Source organism: Fukomys damarensis, unplaced genomic scaffold, assembly GCF_012274545.1.
Source record: "Fukomys damarensis isolate Sample0158 unplaced genomic scaffold, DMR_v1.0_HiC HiC_scaffold_15, whole genome shotgun sequence".
In the NCBI taxonomy this organism is placed as follows: domain Eukaryota; kingdom Metazoa; phylum Chordata; class Mammalia; order Rodentia; family Bathyergidae; genus Fukomys; species Fukomys damarensis.
The window spans coordinates 4,604,661-4,618,131 of record NW_022900927.1 but is presented as its reverse complement, the minus strand read 5'-3'; the positions used below and the strand labels follow the sequence as shown (position 1 = coordinate 4,618,131).

The following is a 13,471-nucleotide window of genomic DNA, read 5'->3' as shown; positions in this document are numbered from 1 at the left end:
CATTTCTGGAGTAGTTCCCATAGTGCACCTTGGCAGCCTTGGGAGTCTGGAGGACACTGAAGTAGCTCCTTCTCAGAACTCCACTGAGTTCAACTGGTTGCAAGTGTGTGTGTGTGTGTGTGTGTGTGTGTGTGTGTGTGTGTGTGTGAGACAGGGTCTCACTATGTAGTTGAGACTGCCCTGGAACTCACTATGTAGCCCAGGATGGTCTCGAACTCACAGTGATCTTCCTGCCTCAGCCTTCCAAGTGCTGGCATTACAGGCGTGCACCACCATGCCCGGCTTCATATGTTTTTATTCTTGGTGTCAAATGTGTTATGAGGCATACAGGGATTTCTCTTGGAACTGGGTGGCTAAAAATGTTTATGCATGCAAATAAAAGCATTGTAAATCAGGTTTTTCTAAAAGTCCTCAAAGATTCAGTGTGTTGGATTACTGGTATTCTAGCTAGATCTTCTGTTCTTTTATACTATAGCTTTCATGTTCAGTCACTTTATCACATTTTAATTTTCTTGAATCCTACACTGGATCATTTGAGCTTCTGGGAAGTACTTTTTGGATTATTGGAATTATAGGCTTCATTCTAAAATTCCTCTTCATGGGCTTAAAACGCCCTATTTTATTGGTGCCTTCTTTCATTGTGCCTTTTAAATGCTTTTAGAAGGATTATGTTGTATTACCAAACCTTTGTTCCCATACCAGTTTGGTTTTATTACCGTATGAGCTATGACGAGCGGAGTAATGTAACTAGATGGAGTCTTGGGATGTTGATGGTTTTACTCTACCTCATACTAAAATTTTTGGATTCTTTCTGACATTTGACAACTTTCAGATAGGTTTTATGTGTTATTTTTTACATGACCAAGTTATGGAGTAGCTGCCAGCAAGAGACAATGTTTGGATGTGGGTGACATTTGTTCAATATTGCTAGGTAAAAGAGCCGAAAAACCAGGACCAGACCAGGACTACAACAAGCCTTTATTATGGGGAGGATCTGTCGGGCTGCCTCTGAACAAAGGAGAGAAAAGCAACATGGCAGCACAGGGAGCTTCTTTCATAGGAGTAGGCTGGGGGCAGCCTAACCTGAGGTGGAGTTGAGTTAGGTAGGATTAAGAGATTGGAGGAGCCTGTGACTTTGCTAGCTGTTAGGAGGTAGCAAGTATCAGGTTACTCTTTTGGTGGGAGAAGAGGCATGATGGGAAGAAGCAGCCTGTCCTTTGTTGGGAGAAGCCATATTTTAACATGGAGGCTGCTATTCTATGTGGCAGCCATCTTAAGACAAGGGAGATCTAACAAGTATGTCAAGTGGAATTTCAGGAGCCAGTTCTACTCATCTGCCAGCATATATTTTGTGAAGAGTGCATTACCTTGTGGTTTAATAGAGAAAACATGTCCACAGTGTAGAACTGTGATTTTAGATAAACAAATGGAAGACAAAGAAAACAAACAAATGGAAAGATGGAACCACTACACTACACCTTCAAATATATTAAATGATATAAATTACTGTTATGGTTTGGGTCTAGATATTCCCCCAAAGCCTCATGTGGTCATAGGCTTGATCTGGAGTGTATGAAGATGGAATTGATTCATATGCAATGCTAGGCTCAAGGGCACTAGGATGAGGGGTGTGAGTGCTGCCTGCCCTAAGTAGTCTGAATAAGATAAAAGTGTTGTACCAAGCCAGTGAGTACACCAAATACTGGGACACAGATAAGACTGACAGAAGTTTATTTCACACCTGCGGACTCATGAAAATGGCCATACTACCAAAACTACTATACAGATTCAATGCAATGCCAATTGAAATTCCAACACTATATTTCACAGACCTAGAAAAAAGAATCCAAAAATTCATTTGGAACCATAAGAGACCTAGAATAGCAAAAGCCATCCTAGGCAACAGACACATGGCAGCGGGTATAACAATTCCCAATTTGAAACTATACTACAAAGCCACTGTGATAAAAACAGCATGGTACTGGCAAAGAAACAGACCAGAGGATCAGTGGAACAGACTGGAAGACACAAAAACAACTCCAGATGCACTCAGCTACTTATTTTTGACAAAGGAGCTGACCATCCTCACTGGAGGAAAGATAGCCTCTTTAATAAATGGTGTTGGAAAATCTGGATCTCAACCTGCCAAAGATTAAAACTAGATCCTTATCTCTCACCATGCACTAAATTAAAATCCAAGTGGATTAAAGATCTAAACATAAAAACAAAAACACTAAACTTGCTGGAAGATAAGTTAGGCAGAACTCTTGAAGACATTGGCATAGGAAAAGACTTTATGAACAAATCCTCAGTAGCATGGGAACTAGCAGAAAGAATCAACAACTGGGATCTCATCTTATTAAAAAGCTTCTGCACTGCAAAAGAAACCACCAACAGAACTAAGAGACAACCTACAGTGTGGGAAAAACTTTTTACCAGCTGCTCCTCAGACAAAGGACTATTATCTAGAATATATAAAGAACTCAAAACAATCAGCCCCCCCAAATATAAAGACCCGATTCAGAAATGGACATCTGAAATGAACAGACATTTCTCAAAGAAGTCAAAGCAGCAAGTAAATATATGAAAAAATGTTCCACATCACTGGTCATTCGAGAGATGAGGATGAAAACAACACTGAGATTCCACCTCACCGGACTCCACTCTCTAAGAGAAGTGAAGCCCCATTACAGGATCGTGTATAGGTTTTATAGGGTTTACAGCCATGACCTCATTCAGGTGATTGCATTTCATTTACAGATATACAAATCATGGTCACAAGACAGTTAACTTTCAACCCAGACATAACAGTTCTTTGCTGTTGGGGAGTTTACCTTGAATATTCGCCTAGCTATCTATCCTAGCCCATAGGAAGGGGGTGTTCAGGGTCAGGAAAGCAAATGTTAACAATGGTTCTCTCATTTAGACACTTATGATCAGGTGGCTCCAGTCTCATGTGAGCTCAAGACCTTGACGTACCCAGTTATCCCAGGGTCAGACCAAATGCCTCATTCAGCAATTAGTGCCTTTGGGGCCTATTAGTTTTGAGCTAAACAAAACAAACTGCTGTTAAAGACAGCAGAAGCCACTTTACATTGTAACACTTTGTAGGTTCTTGTTATTTATAAAAGTTTTCCCTATCATTCCTCCCTTTGTTTTGGGGGTAACTTCTTACCCCTTGTTATGTTCATACCAATTATCATTATTCCACATAATTAGCATCTGATAATGTTGGGTAGCAGCTACTCTCTGACGTATGAGTTATTTGTGTTTGTTTGTTTGGTACCGGGCAAGGCAGGCCACCGAACCACTGAGCTAAATCCCCGGCCCTGATGTATGAGTTTTGATATCCATGTTTCCATGCAGGGACCAAGCATGAGGATGAGCAATATAACAATAATTGGTCCTTGAGGGTGCTGACCCAAGCTCTCCATCCTGACAAGTTAAGGCCAAAATTGTATTTTGTGTCCTGGGTACCTGTTGTTTGATAAGGGGAGGGGTGCACAACAGGCTCCGGGGTCGTTAGCCAGCCAACAAGGAGTCACTTTAGCTCAGTCAGGTCTCACAAAAGGGGGCAGAAAGATTCTGTTAAACCCTCTTATTACCTTTGCTGCCCTGTGCATGCCATGTTGTTTCTCCTCTGCGATGCCTGTGTGCCATTCCAGCCTTGGAGCCAGCTCATTATGGACTGAAACCTCTATGAGCTGTAAGGCAAATAAATCTCTTCCTCGCCAATGTTGGGTATTGGGTATTTTGTTTCAGCAACGAGAGAAAAAGAACTAACACAATTAGTAAGGCTGCAAAAAACAAATTTGGCTACAGTGACTTGGTAAAGGCATTAGAATGTATTTTCAGGGCTAGATGAAAAGTGTTTCCAAATCATTTTAGAATCTTACAAGGCTTATGTGTACTGTTCAATTTATAAAAACAGTAAATAAAGAACTCAGGATATTGCTCAGTGGTAGAATACTTGCCTGGCATGAATGAGGCTCTGGGTTCAATCCTCAGTACTACACATGTACAAAGACAAAACAAACAAAACAAAACCCCCAAACATTAAAAAAAAAAGACTAAATGAAAGAATCCTGTGTTTTAAAAAGCATATAATATTCAATCTCATGATATGCAATTTATTCTATCCTTACTTGACATCTATTGCAGTGTTAAATTGTAAATGTGTTTTCTTGTTATTACCAAAACAGCAATTAGACACTAGAAGTAGTGGTTTGAAAGGAATTTCAGGTATTCTTTTCTGACATTGTTTTCAGAATAAAAAGTATTTTTCACAAAAAATGTATTTTTTACTGGGTGTGGTATTGCATGCCTGTAGTCTCAGCACTCCGGAGGCTGTGGCAGGAGGATTGCTGTGAGTTCAAGACCAGCCTGGGCTACACAGTGAGTTCCAGGGCAGTCTCAACTATATAGTGAAACCCTGTCTCAAAAAAAAAAAGTATTTTTCACAATATTTTGACATATAATCCAAAAGAATTTTCTTCAACATTAACTTTTTAAAAAACTTTAATTTTAATGGTACATTTAATGTATACAATATAATGACATTCATTATTGGAAATTTGTACCTTTAAAATTCCTTATTTTTAATTTTTAAAAATTTATTTATTTGGTACCAATGATCGAACTCGAGTCTTTATGCTTGCAAGGCAGGTGGCAGAACCACTGAGCTAAATCCCTGGCTCTGGAAATCTGTACCTTTACATAATCAATTTTGGTTCTTATTTTTTCCCCATTCCCCTGTTCTCCAACACTAACTTTTAGAATTGGGGCTGGGGATTTAGCTCAGTGGGGCTGTTGCCTGCCTCACAAGCTCAAGGTTCCAAGTTCAATCTCTGGTACCAAAAAAAAAAAAAAAAAAAAAAAAAAAAAAAAAAAATCATAAAATTTGTATTTTTAGGTCAGGGATTTAGCTCAGTGGCACTGCACCTGCCTTGAAAGTACAAGGTCCTAAGCTGGATCCCTGGTCCTGAAGAAAAATTTTACTGTTTTTTTCTTTTTTTTTTTTGGTACCAGAGATCCAACTCGGGACCTTGTGCTTGCGAAGCAGGCAGTGGAACCACTGAGCCAAATACCCAGCCCTGTATTTTTAAATGAAAATTCTAAATACTATATTTTACTTGTAATAATCACATTTTCCAAATGAAGATTACTGTACTGAAGATTATATATTTTAATACTGCTTTCTCTATAGTTTGATTAGTAATCAGTGAGAATAAATTATTTAAATTTTAAAAACAAAATTTTAAAGGGGCTGGGGGTGTAACTCAGTGGTAGAGTGTCCCTGGATTCAATCCCGAGTATAAGAAATAAATATAATAAGACTTTGGTTTATGGGCATAGTTAATTCCAGAAACATGCTTGTAATCCAAAGCACTTCTATATCAAAGCAAATTTCCCCACAAGAAATAATGGAAACTCATGCTGGGTATGGTAGTGCACACCAGTAATCTCAGCATTCAGGGGCCGAGGCAGCAGGATTGCTGCAAATTTGAGGCCAGCCTGAACTACATAGGGAAACCTTGTCTCAAGAAGAAAAAAGAAAAAAAGGAAAAGAAATAATGGAAACAGATGATTCATTCCACCACCTCAAAAATATTCATATCAAAATTAATACTGTAATGCAATACAAAATATAAAGAAAAATAAATTAACCTGCACTTATATTTGAAAGCCATGGCTGGTGTGAGGGAGACAGGAGAGCGGAGGGTTACTGTGTAGGGTGACTTTCAGTGTCGCTAAGGAAATCACTGCTACAGAATCTTTGGGAGATGGGGAGGGGAGAGGAGCCACTGGCTCAGTTGTGATCGTGTGATGTTTTGCCTCATGCACTACTCATATTGCAAAACATCACTCATTTATCAAGTTAAAATTGATTAGAAATGTTTGCTTATCTTGCAAAACACTCATAGAACAAGTTACTTGCAATCCAAGGTTTTACTTTAAATAAATTAGGACAAACAACTTTCTCTCTCTCTCTCTCTCTCTCTCTCTCTCTCTCTCTCTCTCTGCAAAGAAAAAATGGCAAGTAACAAAGCCATAAACAAGAGGAAAAGGAACCTAGAGGTTAAAAGACACTTATAAGCCATATCAAAAAACAACAATAAAGTAGATTTTATTTGGATTCTGATTCAAATAAATCAAGTATTAAAAATGGTGGGCACAGGGCTGGGGATTTAGCTCAGTGGTTCGGCCACTTGCCTCACAAGTGCAGCGTCCCAGTTCAATCCCCAGTACCAAAAAAAAAAAAAAAAGGGACAGGAGAAGAAAGAGGCAGAGGCAGACAGGCACAATTTGAACACCATTTCGAAATACCAAGCATATCCCGTTTGTACTCTTGTGACTTCCTTCCATGTTGGAGCAGGCTGGCCGGTGTGGCCATGGGAATCCTGGAGAAATGCTCACAGTTCCCTGCTTGGCTGCCTGGACGCTGGCTGTGGCAGCATTTGGGCACAGGTTCCCAGGCTGTACAAGCCCGTGACGGCCTCCATCCGGACCAGATACTACTCCGGGACTGAACTTCCAGGGAACTGAAATCTAAGACTAAGCCACAAGCACCTGGTGAATCAGCTCCTGAATTGCTGAAAAGAGCAAAGGAGGGCCAAGGATTTAGCTCAGTGGTTTCGTTGCTGCTTTGCAAGCCAAGGACTGAGAAGGACCTGTATCAAAAGAAAAGGAGAGGGTAGGGAGTACAGCTCAGTGGGAAAGCACTTGCCTAGCATGTGTGGGACCCTAGGTTTGATTCCCAGCACCACACACAAAAAGAAAATAAACTAGGCATAGTGACACTTTAAACAAAAGCTCTAAAAATCCCTGTAATCTCAGCTACTCAGGAAGCCAAAGCAGGAGGATCATAAGTTCCATACCAGCCGGGACAGTTTTTCAAGAGCTTGTCGGAAAATAAAATTCAAGAAGGATTGAGGATACAGTGCAACTGAACCATAATATGTCACGGCCAAGATTTCCTTCAAAGTAACGCATCTGGGTGGTGGCAGAGACCGAAGAGGAGAGCGTAGATGAAATGAAGTCAGGAGTTTCTAGTGACAGTAAGTAGGTAATGAACATACTCATTACACCACTCTCTACTTTCACGTTTGAATTTTTTTCCTTGTGATCCTGGGGACTAAACAGCCTCATATATGCTAGGCAAATTCAGTACCACTGGGCTCAGTCTCAGCCCCAGCATGCTTAAAATTTTCTACAATAGAAGGTTAGCCAGGCATGGTGGCAAATATCTATAATCCCAGCACTCAAGAGACCAGCCAGCCTGAACTGCATAGTAAGACCCTGTCTCAAATAAAACAAAAAGCCCCTGGGGATTTAGCTCAGTGGTTCCGCTGAGCTGCCCCCAGAGCGAAAGCACAAGGTCCTGAGTTTGAGTTCGATCCCCCCATACCAAAAACAACAAAAACAAAGTAAGCAAACAAACAAGAAAGTTAAAAAGGTTCAATGATTAGGTGAGAGATGAGATCGAAATAGAGTAGTAGACACAGAATAAGAGGAGAGAAAAGATAATGGACTAAAATATTCTGGAGGCCAAATCTCCAGGCCTAGCTGATCAATTATACCTGAGGAGAGAAGAGATCAAAGGTGGCTCTCAGGAGGCCTGCATGGTCCTATCAGGTCCTTGCCAGCTGTGTAAGATTGGGTAAGATATTCAACCTGCTTGTGCTGCATTTTTCCATGTGTCCGATGGAGGTAATGGATGTAATGACCACCTAGAACTGTGAAGATTAAATTAACTGATAGATGTAAAGAATTTAGAGGAAGTGCTTAGCACATAATAAAATCCCCAACTGTTAGTTCTTTCCCTGGGGAGGGCTAGGACTGGCAGTGGGATGGTAGTTCTGGCGTGGGACATGTTGACATCTGCACTGTGGGACACCAATTCTGATCCCTAGAGCCATTGGGTTATGACTCTAAAATAGAAGTTAGGATAGAAGAAGCCTGGGGATTTGGCACATTTTAGAGCCACAATAACAAGTCAGTTACTTTATTGGACTCTTTTTTTTTGGCACCGGGGCTCAAACTTGGGACCTTGAACTTGTGAGGCAGGCGGTAGAACCACTGAGCTAAATCCCTGGCCTCTTTATTGGATTCTTTACCAAGAAGAAATACAAATGGCAAACTCAAAATGAAAACAGGCCGGGATACAGTTCAGTGCAAAGGCCCTGTGTTCAACCCCCAGTACCACACACATGCCAAACACAGTGGCCCCTCAAGTTACGAGCAGCTTGAGTTAGGTAAATAGAAGATTCATCTGCCTCTTGTTATCTATAGCGTGTACCCAGGTAAACATCCAGATCTCAGCTGTACTGACTTAGTTACAACCAGCCCTCAGGAACCAATCAAGTTTGTAAGTCAAGGGGCCACTCTAGTGCTAAAGCTGAACACGGATAAGAGTGTGGGTCACCCAGGTCTTTCATACATCGCTGATGGAAGGCAAAAAACACTTTTACAGTTGCTTATAAAATTTAACATGCATCAACCATTTAACCCAGCAATTGCACTACTGGGTATTTATCCTACAGAAATAAAAATGTGTATTCACATAGAAGCTGTACATGAATGTTCTGAGAAATTTTATTTGTAATAGTGTAAAACTGGAAACTGTCCTTCAATAGGTGAATAAAAAATTGTGTAATTCATATAACAGAACACTCTAAATACAAGGAATGAACCATATTTCCCACAACAATCTAGATGGCTCCCTAGACATTATTTTATTCTTATTTTTTGGTACTGGGGATCAAACTTGGGATCTTGTGCTTGCCAGGCAGGTGGCAGAACCACTGAGCTAAATCCCCGGCCCTCCCTAGTAGACATTATTACTTTTCTTTTTATTTCAGGCTGGCCTTGAACTCATGGCAATCCTCCTGCTTCAGCCTCTCCAGTGCTGGGACTACAGGTATGCAATGCCACTGGCACAGCTGGCTGTTTCATAGTTTTCAAAAATCCAAAGAATCGTGCCAGGGATGTAGCTCAGTGGAGCCACACCTTCCTAGCAAGTGCAAGATCCTGAGTTTGATTCCCAGTACCAGGGAGGGGTGGGGGGGGAACAAAACAAGAAACAAAGGAATGGAGGTTTTCTTGGGAGCCCCAGGAGCAGCATCATAAAGGAGTACACGGAAACATTTTTAGTCTGTCTAGGAAGCTCACTGAGCCGACAAGCCTGCTGAACGCAGCCCTGCCAGGGCCTCGCTCACCTGTGCACCTCCCTCCCAGCATTGCCATGTCCATGTCCTCCATCACTCATCCCAGGCTGGAACAGCATCATTCACTGGGGCTGGAGGACACATCCGCCTCCTGGCCCCTGGTGTCTGGCTCAGGTGAGTGCTTGCTGTAGAAGCAAACATGATTGGATAGGGAAATGAAGGGATGAAGGGAGAGGGATGGCATGGAGAGAAAGGTGAGCTGCAGAGCACCCTGGCTTCAGAAGAGTAGTGAAGAGAGGGAAATCAGGCCCAGAACCCTTCCTGCTGCCTGGCCGGCTCCCTCTGCCTGAGGCTGGCTTGGAGGGAAAGAGTCCCCAGGATGGCAGGCTGGTGGGCAGGCCTGGAAGAGCTAGTTCCGGGGGAATCAGATGGTATGAGGAAGAGTTTGTGTCCAAGGCCGTGTAATCATACTCTCTGCACTTGGTCAAAGGCCTATGCTGGATATGGGGAGATGGTGGGCAGCATCTGGTGCTTTGGTCACGAGAGAAGGGAGAGCACCCTGAGTGAATGTTCCTTTCCCACCACAGGGTGGCGGTGCAGCCTAGCCAACGTCTCAACATAGGCACTGCTTCCTTGCATCGTCTGAGGGCAGTCTCCCCAATTTAGAAAGACATTCTGTGTATTTATTTATTTGTAGTTTAAATAATAAAAAACCAGAATCTATGTGGCAAACTTATATTTGCTATTTTTAAATAACTCCCGGGAGTTCTGCCTTCAAAAAGGCCTCAGTGGGCTGGGGATGTAGCTCAGTGGCACCACGCCTGCCTGGCAAACACAAAGTCCTTAGTTTGATCCCGTTACTGGGAAGAAAAAAAAAAAAGAAAGAAAGAAAGAAAGAAAAGGCCCTGGGGCTGCCAGTCTGGCTATCACATGTCCACAACTGCAGCCCGATACCCTGGCGGCTTTGCCCTCCTCAGTCCGCAGCTGCCCTCTACCCGATTCCCTCACCTTCTGCATGATTGGCGTTCCATCTGTCAGAGACCATCTCCTGTCATCCTCTCCCTCCACGCTTGCATTGCTGCTGGTGCCTGCGGCTTCCTGCAGTTGATCATCCACCACCAGAGTCTCGGCCTACTTGACGACTCACCTCTGCCTCATTTTAGTCTGCTGCTTGGATGAGAAAGTCTCCTCTGCTACTCTCAGACTATAAGCACGTCCTCCTGCTCTCCACCCTTCTCCTCTTCTCCCTGGGCTTTGCTTGCTGTGCAAGCCTGGCCTTTTCTCCCCTAATCTCCACTTTGTGCTGCTTCTTTAAATGCCCTACTGGGGTCATCTCCCTTCTGTTGTGATTTTCGAATGTTCTAGGGCCCCAGTTTCCGTCATTGTTCTTGTTCAGGTCACCACCGACCCCATGCTAAATGCTAAATTCCAGAGGCAATTTTCAGCTCTTGTTTCAGCAGACATATCAGCAGCATTTGACGGCTGATTTACTGATTCCTTCTTGAAACATTTACTCGATTTACATCCAGGTTCCCACACTCTCAGGCTGCCACCGTCCTGGTCTCCTGCTGCCTCTCTCTGACCGCCAGAGTGGAGATCTTCCCTCCCCTCCCTCCCTCGGTGACCTCAACTGCTCCTCCTTTAAACAGCATCTACCTGTTGATGACTTACTATACTGCAGCTCTAGCCCAGGCCTCTTCTCTAAATTCTGGGCTTCTGTAACCAACTGCGTCCTTTGAGTTTTCCCTTGGATGTTGTCCAACAGCATCTCAAATTTAATACGTCTGACACTGAACTCCTGTCCCAAATCTGTTCTGCCCAGTTTCCCAGACAGGACAGCTGCAACTCCACCTTCCAATTGTTCCAAAACCCGTGGGGTGGTGGCTGGCTCCTCCAGCAGCCCCGCTGATCTCACAGCACCCCTCTGTCTCTCTCACTCCCCGCTGGCCAGGTCATGGGATCTCTCACGGGGAGCAGAGGCTCCCGTCCAGCTCTGCACTTGACCTTCTAGTCTCTTCTCCTCGTTGCCAGTACAAGCTGCAGTTCCTACAGCAGGCTGTGAGGTGCTAGGTGATTGCTTCTTCTCACCAGATTGGGTACAAATTACAAAGTTGGATGATACTTAATGAAGTGGAAGGTGTGGGGAGATATACATATATGTTGGAGTGCAGTTTATTAATTTCTATTAAAATGTAAATCAAGCATTCTCTATGGGCCAGGAATTCCACTTCTAGAAATTTATGCAAATCCACAAGTGGACAAAGATTCATATGTAACGGTCACTGCCGTGTTGTCATAGAAAAACAAATAAATATGGCACACCCATGCAGTGGAATGCCATGCACAATAACGGGATAACACACTGGAAACATCTCCAAGACATAGTATTGTTTTCTTCTTTTTGAGACAAGGTCTCACTAGATGGTCCAGGCTGGTGATCCTCAGTCTCCTGTCGAAGATACATTATTAAGTGCTAAGGAGAGACTAGATCATTAACTAGAATAATATTGTTTAATCAATGTCTATGTGAATTTTTATTTTATTTTTTTGGTACCAAGAATTGATACCTTGGGTCCTTACGCTCAAGGCAGGAGGCAGAACCACTGAGTTAAATCCCCAGCCCTTTGTTTTGTTTTTTTGAGCCAGGGTTTCACTATGTTGTTCAGGTTGACCTTGAACTATGTAGCCCAGGATGATCTTGAACTTGCTGTGATCCTCCTGCCTCAGTCTCCCAAGTGCTGGGATTACAGGCAGGTGCCACCAAATCCAGTTGTATAATATTTTTAAATTTTTTTAAGAGTAGGAAATTTTATTGGGGAATAGGAATGGAGAATAAGACTAGCTCTTTAGGGCCAGGAATTTAGCTCAGTGGTTCTGCTGCCTGCCTTGCAAGCACAAGGTCCTGAGTTCAATCTCTGATACAAAAAAAAAAAACTCTTCAGACCCAGGCAGGGTCCCGAATGGGTTTCCCTGTATGTGATTTTAAACAGTTCTTTCCCATTCCAAGATCATGCTCAAGAAATGTTTCCTCAAACTGCATGTTAGCACATGCTACCTACCTTGCCCTGGTGCCTGATAAGGGACCTTTCTCCAGTCAGCCCACACTTCCCCAGGGACCAAGGTGACAGGTGACACGAGAACACAGTCCAGCAACAGACTGATCAGTTCTGGGTGGGAAGAATGTGGATACTTTGGTTTCAGCTTGGAAGAGGTAGAATGGAGAATCAAGCTCACCATGCCAAAGTCTTTTCTGGAAAGCAAGTGGGGGAAGTATTCTGCAGATAAGTCTGTTCTAACTAGAAAATGAGGAGATCCATCAGGTTCAATCAGAGAGAAGGGCTTGAGAAACCAAGAAATAGAATGGGGAGGAAGCAGAATTTCCTGAACTCCCATGGGAAAGGGCAGAAATTTGCATTTCAGTGACAGTTGCTCTTATGCCAGTAAAAGCAAAGACGGTGAGTGAGGAGCCTGGGAATAGCAGGAGGAGGAGGAGATAAGAAAAAAAAAAAGGGATCCTCAGTTAAAAAAAAAAATCGGACTCCATCCTTCTCTAAAGGTAATTTCAAAGTGATTCCTTTTGTTAAGAGAGGACAGAGAGGGTGGGAAGAGTAGAATGCTGAGGAGAAAGTCTGGCTGATAACTAGCTGGCCTAAACTGATCTGCTATAATGAGAAAAACCAGTCTGGAGAGGAGCTGCAGCTTTCTGAACGAAACCAGACTGGCACTCTTGTGCTCTCCAGCCTTGCCTGCTAGGACTGATCTGCAGGAGCAGCTGAAGAGCAGGCCGAAGGGCAAAACTACGGGCCCAGCAAGGGCCCAGCAAGTCCCCACTCCCATCAAGCTTCGACACTGCACAGGCCCCGCCTATGCGGTCTTCGTCTGTCAAGAGACAGGGGCTGCCTGGTCAGGGCTACTGTAGGGCTGGTTGATGTGGCAGGTGTTTGTTTCAATGAGGAAGCCTAGAAAGACACTGCTAAAGGAACTGGTAAAAGGGAGGTCCTGTCCCCCTTTCTACCCTCCTCTTCTTTGGTTTGTCAGAGTACAAGACTGATATCCAGTACTACAACTGAGATTTTGCTGTTTTTCCCCATGCTAGAGATTGAATCCAGGGTCGTTCGGATGTGACACAAGTGCTCTACCACTGAGCTCATACTCAGACCTACAACTGAATCTTTCTTGGTTCTTCGAGACAGGGTCTCACTAGGTAGTTGAGACTGACGTGGAATTCACTATGTAGCCCAGGCTGATCTTGAACTCACGGCAATCCTACTGCCTCAGCCTCCTGAGTGCTGGGATTACAGGCG

At 43.3% G+C, this 13,471-nt stretch overlaps 1 pseudogene; it reads left to right on the top strand.

Annotated features, from left to right (window-relative positions):
* Positions 1-293: 293 nt before the first annotated feature.
* Positions 294-1,493, top strand: LOC104861968 (annotated as a pseudogene).
* Positions 1,494-13,471: the final 11,978 nt, after the last annotated feature.